The sequence below is a fragment of the Daucus carota genome, chromosome 3, assembly GCF_001625215.2.
Source record: "Daucus carota subsp. sativus chromosome 3, DH1 v3.0, whole genome shotgun sequence".
NCBI lineage: Eukaryota > Viridiplantae > Streptophyta > Magnoliopsida > Apiales > Apiaceae > Daucus > Daucus carota.
Window position 1 is genome coordinate 46,902,679 of NC_030383.2, and position 15,956 is coordinate 46,918,634.

Below are 15,956 nucleotides of genomic sequence, written 5' to 3' on the forward strand. Positions count from 1 at the left end.
TACCAGATTTCATGTCGACGCGCTCAACTCTCCCGTACTTGGAAAACAAACGCTCCAGGTCCGATTGGCGAGTTTCGTACTCGAAATTTCCGCAGAAAACAGGCCTACTCATCTGTAAAGCATAATGTAACGTAACTGTAATTACGATAACTCAACACAACGAAAGACAGGAAACAATACGTAAGTATTATACAGGAATCTACAGGTTGGAGATTCGATACGAACAGACAAAGACAATCAAGATATCTGAGACGAGCATCCGTCCACTGGAAGAAGTTCATTAACATGTTCAAGCCTCAGTGAAGAATAAAGTTCAATATGTTTCTGCTATCAAGACTGCCTGAAGATCAAGTATCAAAGACCAGAAGATTCCAGTATATTTAATTTGATTATTTATAATCAAATCTATCGAAGCAACATCTAACCCGGAATGACTGATCAAGTATATTATCAAGCAAAGGATTCAAAGAATTATTTCAGTTCGAGTCGTTCGTGAACCAGACCAGTGCACAGGACGTCAGAACGTACGAAAGTATTCAATGGATTCGATCAATGAATTATTGATCAAGTCAATCGAGCTGCCTCAGAAATACCCTCAGAGGTTTGAAATTAATAAGATATATATATGTATATATATATATATATAATTAATTGATAATTACTTGAATAAGAATTTAATTCAAGTAATTAATAAATCAATTAATAATATGTATACACATATATATTCATACCTCTGGCGCAATGTTTGACCTAAGAGTCAAAGGTTTTTCTCACTTAGATTTTTTCTAAGTCACTCGAAGTGTACACAGTAGTACATGGCGCAAACTTTGACTCAGAAAGTCAAAGTTTGCGCTACATACATTGGAGGGTCTAAAGCGCAAGTTTAAGTTTTGTTTCTAAGGACAAAAGAACTCTCCTCTCCTGTGAACCATGTGGAGCGCAACCTTTGACCCAGAAGTCAAGGCGCAACTTCCATCTCTCAGAATTTGTCTAAGGCACCCGTGTATACACTCTACAGGCGCAATGTTTGACTTGGTCAAACTAGCGCATCATTTGACCCTCTACAGGCGCAAAGTTTGACCAAGTAATTTCTGTTGTGTTTCTAACTTAGTTTTATCTAAGTCACAGACACTATGGAGTCATATGAAGCGCAAGTTTTGACTGTGTGGTCCTGGCGCCAAGTTTGACTTTCTGGAGGCGCATCTTTGATATTTGGGAGTTAGTTTATTTCTGATAAATCGAATCCGTCCAGGACGAACTCAAGTCGTCCAGGACGAACTCGTTAACCATGGTTAGATGTTGAGAAGCCTATAAATAGAGCTTGATGTTTTCATTTGAAAACAACTACACACTTTGTAAGTGCACACACTATACACGTTCTCGAGAGTTAAATTAGAAGATCGTATTTATCGAGAGTTTGTAATAGAGTGATTGTAGTCTCTGCAGCCGACACTTGTGTTGGAATTTGTAGCACCCGAGGATTATTTCTAATACAAAGAATATTCCCCGACTTGCTGGAGTTATTTATTTACGATTGATTTAACATGGACTGAAACAGATTATCCGCAATTAAATTAAATCGAAGAAATTGGTACGACGTATTCAACCCCCCCTTCTACGTCTGATTGGACCTAACAATTGGTATCAGAGCTACGCTGATCGATATACAGATCTGAGATCCGTAACCAATCTGAAAAGCTAGCTGTCCGTACAATCGTAATTTTATCTGATAACAATGTCGACACACAAGTTAGGAATCAAAGTACCTCCATTTGACAAGGATGACTACAACAACTGGAAGATGAAGATGTTGCTGTACATCAGAGTTGCTAATCCCATGTTCATTGGGATTCTGGAAAATGGTCCATTTGTGCCTATGAAGATTATTCCTGAATCTGTTGAAAATGGTGTTCGTATTCCACAGAAGTCTGTTCCCAAAGAAAAAAGTGAATACACTGACACTGATAAGGAATATGTTGCACAAGATCATAATCTGCAACTCATAATTGTTGAATCAATGACCAAGACAATGACACATCTGATACTAAGTCTGAAAACTTCAAAGCAGATGTGGGACACTATTGAGGCATTGATGGAGGGATCTGAAGAAGTCAGGGAAAACAGATACGATATGCTAATTGCCAGATATGAAGCATTTCAGGCAATACCTGGAGAGAACATTTCTCAAATCTACGAGAGGTTCATGTTGTTACTGAATGAACTCACCCTGCATGGAAAGACTTATCCACAGAAAGAGATAAACAGAAAGTTCTCATTTGTGATGCCACCCCATCTAGTTGTAAAGACAGAGACCATCCGGGAAAGAAGCGACTTCAGGACTATGACTTTGGAAAAGCTGTTTGGAAAACTGAAGACGTTTGAGATGGAACTTGAACAGAGAAAGATTATATATGGTGGTGGATCAACAGAATCCAAGAGTATGGCCTTACAGAAGACCACTGCACTGATTGCTGATCAACCATACTTTGGTTATCAACAATTAGTTGAATATGGTATCAATGATCACACTGTTGCTCAGAGTGATTGTTCATCCATCAAAGCTGACTATCCTTCTACCATTACTGAGATTGTAGAAGCTGAAGTTGATGAAGTTTCTGAAGAACCGGAGGATGAGTTCTACACTCAAGAAGAGCTGGAGCAGCTGGAAGATAAGTCAATGGCTTATATGGCTGCAAGGTTTAAGCATATCAAGTTCAGAAAGAACCCTCGGTACAAGAAAGCTTCAGGGAACAAGTTTCAGGGTAAAGGAGGATACTCAGGCTCAGGGTCAAAGAGTACTGGCAGTTTCAAACCAAACATGTATGACAAGAGCAAGGTCAGATGCTACAACTGCAATGACTTAGGGCACTTTGCAACAGAGTGCAGGAAACCCAAAGCTGCTCCTGTCAGAAGCAACTCATATGATAAGAAGAATTCTTATGAGGATCTGAAGAAAGAAAATGAGAAGCTAAAAGCTAAGTTGGAAGCAATGGTGGCCAAGCACAAAGGAAGGGCTTACATTGCTGAGGGAAAAAGCTGGGATGACACAGATTCTGATGATGAACCTGTCCAGAGCAATTATGCATTTGCATTAATGGCTGACACTGTCGAGGAATCTCCATCTCAGGTATCTCCTGAAATTTCTGTTGATGACATGACTACTGCTGATTATAAAAAGACTATAAATGAACTAGGTCAAGAGATGTATAACTTGCACACTAGTTTATTAGCTTCAGAATCAGATAACAGTAGTCTTTCTCTAAAGATAGCTAAACTTGAAGAAAGAGTAGATGAATTAGCTTTAGAGAAACTCATAAACACTAACCTTAAAGATAGAATTGAATATCTAGAGAATAAGGAGAAGTGTAGTGCAGAAATTGAGGAGTCCCTTAGGTCTCAGATTGCTGACCTAGAAACTAAGCTTAGGGCCTATCAGAATTCTGCCTTTCTACAGAAAGAGATCTTGGATAGTCAAAGGGTTGATAAAAAGGTTGCTATTGGCCTTGACTATAGTTCTTTGGAAAGAGCTAAAAGGAAGAAAAGAAAAGAGAATGAAGGCATATTTGTTTCAGCAGGAACTGAGAATGCTCCTGAAGGAACAAATATACCTAAAATTCTGAAGAACACCAAGACCCCTATCTTTAGAATGGCACAAACAGAACCTCTGATAGAAGAAGACCTTGTCATCAAGGAAGAGTTGAAAAATGAGGAAGTTGTTAAGCCTCAAGTAAAACAGGAATCACAAGAAGTACCTTCTAATTCCCATGTCAGAGATGATTCAGATAAAACTGGATTAGGAAGTACTAGTTCCAACAAAAAGAAGAACAACAGGAATGGCAAGTTAGATCCTAAGAACTCCAATTCTAGGATTTCTAATGCTAGAAAGGTGTGTAATAATTGCAATTCTACTAATCATCTTACTCATGCATGTAAAGTGATTAAAGTAGATAATTCTGTTTCTAGCATGCCTAATACTGTTAACATGAATGCTGTTCATTTGCCATGTGGTAGAGTAGGTTGCATGCTCTGTGCTATGAATATGATGTCTGCATGTTTTACCATGTTAAATGCATCTTTTTCTGCACCATCTACCATGAATATGAATATGCCTGCACCTTCTGTTGCCCCTGTGGCAAAGACTGCTAGTCCTTCTAAGAAGAAGGAAACTCCCAACTCCAAGTCTAAAAGCACTCCTGCTAAGACTAAAAAGGAGAAGAGTCCAGTCACCCCTGAACAAGCACATGTTAAACCAGTTTCTGTTGATAATCCTGTTTCTACTAAATCACCTGGACCCAAGAACGTATGGGTACCAAAGAAAGTTTAATCCATTTGTGAATGCAGGGCACAGGAAGGAAAAGTAAAGTTGTGTGGGTTCTTGATAGTGGTTGTTCAAGACACATGACTGGAGAAAAGTCCCTGCTCACAGATGTGGTGATGAGAACCGGCCCAATTGTAATCTTTGGAGATGACAGCAAAGGTTTTACAACGGGATATGGTAAGCTGAAAGTTGGAAATGTCATCATTGAAGATATCTCTCTGGTGGAAGGACTCAAGCACAACTTACTGAGTATCAGTCAGTTCTGTGACAAAGGATACGACGTAATCTTTCAGAAGGAAGTTTGCTTAATCCAGAACCGGAAGAACAAGGATCTTACACTTCGTGGTGTAAGAAAATCAAGTTTGTTTATAGCCGACATAGACTCAGCAAGTAAGGGGGAGGTCAAGTGTTTCTACACCAAGGCCTCTGCTGATGATAGTTGGTTATGGCATCGGAAGCTCTCACATTTGAACTTTAAGACTATGAACTCTTTAGTCAAAAGAGAACTTGTGAGAGGACTGCCACAGAAAGAATTCTGTCAAGAAGGACTCTGTGATGCATGTGAAAAAGGGAAGTCAAAGAAAGCATCACACAGGAGCAAAGGCATGACTGATATTGGTTCACCCCTTCAACTGATTCATATGGATCTGTTTGGACCAGTCAACATTCCTTCTATATCAAGGAAAAGATATGCTCTTGTGATCGTCGATGACTACTCAAAATACACATGGGTATTATTCTTACATTCAAAGGATGTAGCAGCACTCGTCATCATTGATCATATCAAGAAGATTGAAAAGGAAGCAGATCTGCCAGTAAGGGCAATCAGATCAGATAATGGAACAGAATTTCGTAATGCTGTTCTTAATAACTTCTGTACTGATAAGGGCATCTCTCGTCAGTATTCAGCTCCAAGGACTCCACAACAAAATGGTGTCGTAGAAAGGAAGAACAGAACCTTGATTGAAGCAGCAAGGACTATGATTAGTCAATCAAGACTTCCAATCTATTTCTGGGCTGAAGCTGTAAGCACTGCTTGCTACACTCAAAATCGTACCCTGATTAACAAAGATTTGGATAAGACTCCTTATGAAGTAATGGCTAACAGAAAACCATCACTGAGCTACTTTCATGTGTTTGGTGCAAAATGCTTTGTGTTAAAAGAAGAGCATTTGGGAAAGTTTGATGCCAAAGCTGAAGAAGGCATATTTCTGGGTTATTCTTTGGAGTCTAAGGCCTACAGGGTTTATCTGATCAATGACGACAAGCTGATTGAAAGCATCAATGTAAGATTTGATGATACCAAACTCCCAAGTCTCCAAAAAGAAAATGAATCTGATTCTCTGGAGTTTGAGAATTTTGAAGACATTTATTTAGGAGAAGATCAACCTGAAGCTGATATAAGGGAACCTAATACAAATGAAGGAAATGCTGATCCTGAACCATCTGGAGGAAGTATTGGTAACAATACAAATGATCATCATGATCACAGTGGTCAAAGTGGAGGATCAACAAATAGAATCTACATCAGCTCAGGGGGAGTAAGTCAAAGTGGATCTACTAGTCATCACACTCAACACAACTATGATTTTGGTGAATCATCAAGATTGAATCTGCCAAGACAAAGAGTATGGAGTAGAGACCATCCTGTTGAACAAATCATTGGTGATCCAGACACAGGAGTGCAGACTAGAAGAGCAACTCAGAATGAATGCAACTTTGCTGGATTCTTGTCTCAGACAGAACCAAAGAAAGTTGAAGAGGCTCTAAGTGATCCAGATTGGGTATCTGCAATGCAGGAAGAACTCAATCAATTCGAAAGGCAGAAAGTTTGGAAGCTGGTGCCAAGACCTAAAGGAAAATCTATAGTTGGCACTAGATGGGTTTTTAGAAACAAACTGGATGAAGATGGTATTGTTACGAGGAATAAGGCAAGACTGGTTGCAAAGGGTTATTCACAAGAAGAAGGAATTGATTATGATGAAACCTATGCTCCAGTTGCTAGGCTTGAAGCAATCAGGATGTTCTTAGCATTTGCTGCACACTCCAACTTCAAAGTATATCAGATGGATGTGAAAAGTGCATTCCTGAATGGTGATCTGGAAGAGGAAGTCTATGTTGAACAACCCCCTGGGTTTGAAGACAAAGAATTTGAAGACTTCGTATACTTTCTCTTCAAAGCACTCTATGGCCTGAAGCAAGCCCCTCGAACCTGGTATGACACTCTTTCCAAGTTCTTACTTGAAAATGGTTTCACCAGAGGTATCATCGATAAAACTCTTTTCCATAAAAAGCATAAGGATGATATAATTCTTGTACAAGTATATGTCGATGACATTATATTTGGTTCTACTAATGATCTTTTGTGCGAGAGATTTGCTAAGTTAATGCAGAGCAAGTATGAGATGAGTATGATGGGAGAATTGTCCTTCTTCCTAGGACTTCAAGTCATTCAGAAGCCTGACGGTATTTTTATCTGCCAATCTAAATACATCAAGGATCTTCTGAAGAAATATGGAATGGAAGAAGCATCTACTGCCAAAACCCCTATGCCAACTGCTGTCAAACTTGATCAGGACAAATCTGGTAAGTCAGTTGACATCACGAAGTATCGAGGTATGATTGGCTCTCTCTTATACTTAACTGCTAGTAGACCAGATATCATGTTCGCAACTTGTTTATGTGCTAGATTCCAGGCTGATCCTAAAGAGTCACATCTTATAGCTGTTAAGCGTATTTTTAGGTATCTTAAGGGAACCCCCAATCTAGGGATTTGGTACCCTAAAGATACAGGTTTTAATCTGGTTGGCTATACAGATTCTGACTTTGCAGGATGTAAGATTGATAGGAAAAGTACTTCAGGAAGCTGTCAGTTTCTTGGACGAAGGTTGGTGTCATGGTATAGCAAGAAGCAACACTCCGTGTCTACGTCTACAGCGGAAGCTGAATACATAGCTGCTGGAAGTTGCTGTGCTCAAATCTTGTGGATGAGGAATCAACTACAAGATTATGGACTCATGTTGGATAAAATTCCGATTCTGTGTGATAACACGAGTGCCATTGCCATTGCCAACAATCCTGTTCAACACTCCAGGACAAAGCATATTGATATCAGGTATCATTTCCTTCGCGAGCATGTCATGAATGGAACAGTAGAGTTACACTTCGTACCTACTGATCAACAAATTGCAGACATCTTCACTAAACCACTAGACGAATCCACTTTCTCTAGACTGGTTGGTGAACTTGGGATGTTAAATATGTCTAATTAATTAGACAAGAAATAACTGCAATTTGTTCGTAAGTTCACAAGTTTTAAAATGTACATATTTTCAGGACTTGTGAATTTACAAAGAGCATCCAGTATTTTACATAATTTTCTGATAATTAGTTTTAATTATTTGCCATGATTTATATGATTTGCATGATTTATGTGATTATGTGATTAATTGCTAAGTGGTAGATATTTAGAATTAATCTTCTTGAATTATTTAAGTGCTTATATTCAATTAATGAATATTAAGTGCTTATTTGATTTATATTTTAATTATATTTGATTAATGGATTTGAAGCAATTCAAATTATTTTAAGTTGTCCATTAATTAAATTTTAATTAAAATAATTGCAGCACAATTTATTGTATATCTTTTAACTAAATCTCCATTTAGTTCAAATTTATCTAATATTAATTGTGATATCAATTCGTTAGAATATTTTGATTTTATTCAAAATAAGTTTGACAAATTTGATATGTCTTTGAGTGAAAAATGTCGATATTTTTGATCAAATACATGTATACTGTTAATATATAACAGGCGCAACATTTGACTAGTCAAATGTTGCGCCCCAGGTTAACGTATATATATACTTGTATCTTCAATATTTTTCTCTCTTTCACTCTTAATATACTGAATACCGTTATGGGCGCAACATTTGACTTTTTAGTCAAAAGTTGCGCCTCTGAGCGTTTTAATGTATATATATGCCGTGTAGAATTGAGGTTCCACTTAGAAATTCGTCTAAGTGTCGGAGTTGCGCTTCTTGTACACAGTGCGTGTATGAGGGGCAAAACCGACTTTTCAATCTTTGCGCCATATATGTACACTGTGTATAGCATAGGGGCTGTTCTCGTAATTTCATTCATTGCGCCTCTTATCTCTATATGTGTATAAGTATGAGACTTAGTCGTTTTCCTTGTTTCATCCTCACAATACACACGCCAATATACACACAATTTAAAACCCTTCCCTCTGTTCCAGAATTCTCGAACTCGAACACTCTCAAATCCACAAAACCACAACGAAACTTTGTCCATTTTGTTTTCTGAGACCAGAATCGTGTTCCTCTCGTCGAAAGCTTTCAGTTCATATAAACCTTTTTACGATCCATAACCGTTTTTCGTAAGGGTTTTTCGAACCTCTTGGACTTCTAGGCTAGTTTTGAACGTGAGTTTAGCATCGAAAATTTGCGAAACCGAACCTATAATTCTTAGAATTTCAAGGAGTACAACATACTTGAATTTCATTGAATTCTAAAATTCTTGAATTTAGGGTTTTTCGGAGCGTTATTAATTAATTATTTTCGTGACATAACGTGAATATTTGTTCGTGTTTATTCGTGAAACGAAATTTATAATCATTTTTAATTCTAATTAAAAATGGCTGCAAATTTTGATATTCCGAAAACAAATTTCACTATTGTTGAAAATAATAATTTAATTACGCAAGCGAATTATCGACGCTGGGTTCGTTACATGTCAGAATTTTCATTTGCTAGATTTGCTATGACAGAATCAGTTTATCTTAACAAATCTCTACTTCGAGATTTTCTGTCTTCTATTTCTGTTGTAAATGAAGGACAGGTATTTGGACTCAAGTGCGTCATTCAGGGACGAACACTGATGATTACTGAACAAACCCTGAACACTGCACTCCAATTGCCAACTGACAACTTTGAGGCTGTTCCAGACAAGGCTGAACGAACAAATTTCTTCTTTGCTATTCATTGCCAGAGGGAGAATGGTGATCTTCCAAGCAAAATGTACGTCAAGCATTTACCTCGAGAATGGAATTTTTTCTTTAATTCCATTTCTCATGTATTTGCACCAAAGACTGGAGGGTTCCATGGCATCACAACCTTCAACCAGGAGATTGGAATTGCAATAGCTCAGAATTCAAGGATAAATCTGGGACACATGATCATGGGAGCTTTTCAGGACTCCCTGAGGAAAAACAGAAATATACTCCTCTGTAAGTCTAAATGTAAAGACAACCCTATCTGTTACATAGGGATGATAACTCAACAATAGAACAGGACAAGTAAATAACACTACGCCTGCACCGGAATCGGAAGATACGAAGACAAAGGTTGAAGAAGCCATCTACAGTCTTGAAGGAATAAGTTCACTGGAAGAAGTTCATTAATATGTTCATGCCTCAGTGAAGAATAAAGATTGAAGTATTCAAGATTGTGGAAACAATGAAGATGTTGTCCAAGTACTCGAAAGATTTCAGTGCAACCCCTGAAGCAAGATATTTCTATATATCTTGGTTGGTTATTTATAATCAACAAACTGAAGCATAAACTAACCCGGAACCGACTGATCAATGTTTGCTGACAAAGACGGTACAATGTTTAACTTCAGTGTTAGTCGCTTGTGAACCAGACCAGTGCACTAAGCGTCAGCACGTACGGAGCTTTGCAAAGTATTTATCGATCGAAGAATTGATCCAGTCATATCAAGTCATTTGTTCCAAAGCCAAGTCAAGCCAAATGCCAGCTATGCCAAAGCTTACTGCTCAAATGCCATATGTCAAAGCTTCCACAGAAAGCCATATCAGGAAGTGACATTTTATATATGTGTGCACTTATATATTTGTATATGTACAAATATAATCATATATGTATATATGTATATTTAATTAAATATAATATATATAATATATATGTATATATGTTTTTAAACATATGTATATGTATATTTATATGTATATATATTTAAATAAATATATATGTATATAGTATATGTATTTATATTTCACATAAACACTTATATATTTAAGTGTATATATATATATTATATTATGTGCATAAATATGTGTATATTTATATCTATAGATAATTATATATATATCCCTATATATATTTATATTTATATTTACATATAATTTTATGTATATTATATATATTTAAATATATGAGAATATATTTAAATATATGTATATATATATATTACTATATGTTTATATAAATATTATTTATATACATTTATATATATATCTTTATTTATACATATATTTATATAATATTATGAATATAATATATTATATGAATGAAGCAAACTCAAGTCAATCTCAGTCAAAGGAGTGATAACAAGAAAAGACATGAGAAATTGTCTAAGTACCAAGTTCATTACAGGAGGATATAAGTGCACTTGGAGCGCAAACTTTGACCAGTCAAAGTTTGCGACTCCAAGTTCTACTCACAGCATTTCTACTTAGTTTCTCCAAGTCATGGCTGTGTACAAGTAAGTGGCGCAAGGTTTGACCTCAAGTCAAAGCGCCAACTTTGACTTGAGTTCACTTCTAGATTTGTCTAAGGCAACAACTGTGGTACAGTGTGCTCAGTTGAGGCGCAACCTTTGACTCTGGTCAAAGTTTGCGCCACAACTCTCCAACCATGTCCAAAGGCGCAAGTTCAGTAAAAATCTTCTAAGGCATCACAGTGGAGTACCATAGGGCGCAAGTTTTGACTGGCGCCATGTTTGACCTTCTCATTCAAACATATATATACATATGTGTATCCAAGCGCAAGTTTGTGATATATATATATGTATATATATAACTGGCGCCACTTCAATCATTTACTGGGGAGTTAGTTTTATTTTTATAAAACGAATCCGTCCAGGACGAACTCAAGTCGTCCAGGACGAACTCGTTAACCATGGTTAGATTTTGTAAAGCCTATAAATAGAGCCTTGTAGTTTCATTTGAAACTAACTACACACTTTGTAAAGTGCACACACTACACACATACGAGAGCTTAGATAGAAGATCTGTTTTGATAGGCGTTTGTGTGTAGAGTGTATTGTAGTCTCTGTAGCCAACCTTCGGGTTTGGATTTGTAGCACCCTTCGAGGTATTTATCAATATACAGATATACCTTGGAAAATATTGTGTGTTGGTTTAATATTTTCATATCCTCAGAAACCGACCCAATAAATATCCGGAACACGAAACCCATTACAGGACTGCAATTTATTTATCCGCAAGATTCGAAAGAATTTTAAATTGTAGTGAGTATCGTATTCAACCCCCCCCTTCTACGATACTTTGGACCTAACAATTGGCATCAGAGCGCAGGCTGATTGATATACAAATCAGGATCCTTATCGTACGGAAAATCAAGAACCTAGCTTTTGATATTTGATAAGGGGAAATGTTCTTCCGGTTTGTGTTGCTGAATTTGTCCGTAGGCCTAAGCAAGGATTATCTGTCGGATACTGAACTTTGGACCAGGACTTATAAATTTATATTTTAAATTTTAATAAGTTTATTTTATAAATTTAACTTAATTTATTTTAAACTTATTAATTGAGTTTATTATGAATTAATTAAATTTATCTTATAAACTTAATTAAATTTACTTTATAAACTTTGCTAAATTCTTTTAATAAATTTGCTTAAATTTATTTTAGACTTGTAAAGTTTACTCTTAGACTTTATCAAGTTTATCATAAATTTTTATAAATTTATTATTTAAATTTGTATAGTTTATGATTTAAATTTAAGTTAAAATATAAAATATAAATTTAAGAGGATTTAACTGATTATGGATATAAGTTCAAGTTCAAGGGTTCAAATTCATTTGTTCTGGAAGCTATGATTTAATTGGAGACGAGACACTTGAATATTTTCAAAAGTTAAATTTATCTAATAAATTTTAATATATTTACTAAATGAATTTGAAATAAATTTATTCTAAACTTATTCAGTTTATTATGAATTTATTTGAATTTATTTTTTAAATATAATTAAATTTACTTTATAGATTTAACTAAGTTTATTTTATACTTTATTTTCTTTCATCTTTTAAAACTTAATTTTAAAATTTATTTTCTTTATAATTTAAACTTAGTTTAAATAATCAAGTGTCCCGTAACCTTTTTAATTATTCTACACCAAGACAAATCAGATTGACATTTAGTTGAGACAGATCAGGCTGACAGATTACAAGACAAACACCGGGATTTCAAATACCAGATTCTCAGAACCGGTAATGGAAGTACATTGATGACCCAATCCAATTGATTACTCAAAGGATTATTAGAAGCAGTTTTCTATGTTCGACAAAGCTGATTGTGATTCGAAGAAGATTCTATTGAAGACTAATTTGGTACTACTAAGAGTGGATTTTGAAGAAGATACTTCAGGCCTTGATCTGAGTAATTACTCCTACTTGATTATCAGATCACCAGATCAGGATGGGAATTTGCTACATATGCAGTGAAGCATCTTTCCAGGGCTCGGAATGTCAACTTTGAATGGCACCACTGGTAGTAGGAAAAGAGAAGTTTTTGCAGACGAATCTTCAAGGGATTTCAATCTAACTCAGTGATTCAGGGATATACAATTACACAGTGAATTGTATCAATGCTAAATCCATCCAGAATCAACTGAATCAAAGACAGAGAACTGTGGAGGTTTAAGGATATAATTATTGAGTTGCTACCGCACCAAATCAGTTTCGTGCATTTATGTCAGAACCTTAGGAATGAACAGAAGAGTTTGTAACTGCTGAATTTGAGGAAGCTCAAGTCGACGAAAGTTAACACTTTTGAAGAATGTGAGGACAGAACTTCAAGGATTAGCATAACACTATCTGAGAGGTTTAGTCATGTCAGATTCAGATGGAATCCATTGGTTTCAAGTGGAGACTCTTCGGGGTTCAGTTCGACAGGTTGTTTGAAAACTGAGTTGGTCAGTACACACAATATTGTTTGGTATCTTAAGCAAAGAAGGGTTGCTATATATATTGAAGCCTCGACAAACAAGGATGATAGGGCTTGTCTGAAATTCAAGTGGATGTTTTGAACGAAGCATCACAACAAGTTCTTATGCTACTTAAGGAAAGGTGTGAGCTGGATAAGTTGCTGATGAGAAGGATGATTATGGTTATCTGGCTATCCTAGCATTCTCTGAAGATGACTCAACTCGCACATCTCAGGTACGAATTCTTTCTAACTATGCATTACATATTTCTTTATATTCAAAGCATGTTATAAATCTCTGAGTAGAATATTTTAACACACAAGCACAAGCATGATAGCATCATAATAGATAATGTTAAACTAGTATGCTAGATGACCTCTCTAGTAACTAGGTTTGATGATAATATTGTGCATGTGTCTTTAGCAGATTTTTAACATGTGTATGAATATTTAGTATTTGATTATTTGCTATGGTGAGATTAGAAGCTTTCCTTTGGAAGATCCTAGCATATATAACTTTGTTAAAACATTTACTTTCAGATTCCCTAGTACAATTAGATTTGCTTATCTAATCTGAATTGTTTGTTAAGGAATTTATTTGTTCTATGATGGAATGTCTACCTTGTGTCAGTAGAAATTTTAGAACTTCATGTTAGATCTAACACTGACTTAGGTAATAGAGATAGTATAATCCCGTATAACAACAGATTGGGATTAATCCTTATGCTCTTAGAAGATTATTGAATATATGTAATTCTACTTGCTACCTGTTGCACTTGTGTTAATTGGTTTAAGTAGAGAGTACTGAATCTTCTGAATTGCATAACTTCCTGTCTTGCTCTTGTCTTATCTTTGATTGTTTGCCATGTGTATTCAACATCATGTCTGCTTATTTTCATGTCTTGAATGCATGTCTTTGTACTTGCATTGATTTTAGAAAAGCATGTTTGAGAATCACATTAGGGCAATGTCTAAATAAGAATTAGCATGTTAAGGTTGCTTCTGTTATTACCACTGTTAAAGAAAAATCTCTAATCCATCCGGACCCAGTTATGATTGGGGACCATAGAACTCTTTCCATTTGTGATTGCAGGTTACATATGTTCCATATGATTTTTGGTGCACTCTGTTTGCTGAGTAGCTGAAATCATATATTCACCAAAAGTAACCTATTAGCAAATGTGATCATGTGAGCAGTTCCGTCAATAATCTTTGAAAGATGACAACAAAGATTCTCTTACGGGACATGCCTGTTTTCCTGGAATGTCATCATGGAAGCATATCTTTCTTGCAAGGAGTCAAAACACACATTCCTAGTATCAGACGGTTCTCTGACAAAGGACATTATGTCAGTTCATGGAATAGTGTTTTATCTTAAATCAGGAAGGATGTGAATTTGCTCGTGGCTAATATGGAACTTCAACTGAAGATGGAGTGAGCTGTTTTGATAGTGAAGCCTCATCAGATGAGTATTAGCTATGGCACTTGAAGCTCTCAAACTTGTATGTCAAAACAAGTAGCTCTTTTTATTAGTAAGAAGAGAATTGATGAGAGGACTACCTCATCTGGAATTCAATATGGATGAAGATTATGAGGTATGTCAATAGGGAAGTCGAAGGAGCATCGCACAGAAGCAAAGATATGACTAACATTACTGAGCCTCTTCAGATGATACGTATGGATTTCTACGGATCAGCTAATGTCATGTCTGCAAACAAAGCTAGATATCTTTTTGCGATGATCATTGACTCCTCTAGATTCTTTCGTGTTGTTCGTATGTGTTCGAAGGACGAGACGTCACAAATGAAGGTTGATCAAGATGAACCCTGATCATTGATAAATCCAGAAAGACACCATTTTTGCCAGTGGCCAATCAGAAGCAAACACTAACTCTTGGTATGTGTTTGGAGGAAAATGCCTCTTTACAAGTCTTGCATTTGAAGATCAAAGAATATTTTCCTCGGCTACCCTATGGAGTCTGCAGTCTACAGGGTGATTGTGATTAATCAACAGAAGGTGATTGTAAGTCTGGACAAGAGATTGAACGACACTTTGCTCCAAGCTGTTAAAGGTGATATTATTGGTTTAATAATGATTTAGATCCAAGCAGAATCTCTTTGCAAGGATAAGGATTATTAAAGAAATCCCAGCAACAGCTTAGGGGGAGCATTTGGTGGATCCACTAGTCAAACTCAACACCAAATTGAAGATGAACAGGACATATCAAGAACGTATCTGCTTAGACAAAGGGTTTGAAATCAATATCATTCTCGGGTTCTAGTTCTTAAATGTTCCTAATGGTGAAGTGAAGACTAGGAGAGCTATGGTGAAAGGATGTTATTTCTTTGGGTTTCAATCTGAAGTGAAACTTGGGGAAGATTCAAAAGCTCTTAATGGGATCCAGATTGAGTGATTGCACAGCAAGATGATCTCAGTCAGTTTGAAAGCAGATTATGCGGAGTCTGATACCCTGACCTAATGACAATTCAGTACTTAGTATTTGTCGGGTATTTAGATTCCAACTGGATGTTTTTGGCTCTGTTACGAGGGACAAGCCAATTTGGTTGCTTAGAGTTATTACAAAGGAGAAGGTTATGAAGATGATGGAAATAGAATCTTCAAGTTCAGGACTCTACAACTTAGGGGACT

The 15,956-nt window shown here is 36.2% G+C and overlaps 1 long non-coding RNA gene across 2 annotated transcripts in view; it reads right to left on the reverse strand.

Moving 5' to 3' along the window:
• Positions 1–15,956, reverse strand: part of LOC135151271 (uncharacterized) — a 32,049-nt gene that overhangs the window by 1,963 nt on the left and 14,130 nt on the right. For both annotated transcript variants that reach the window (XR_010289883.1, XR_010289882.1), the window contains exon 3: positions 4–107. This is a non-coding gene — a long non-coding RNA (uncharacterized LOC135151271). The remainder of the gene's footprint in view (positions 1–3; positions 108–15,956) is intronic.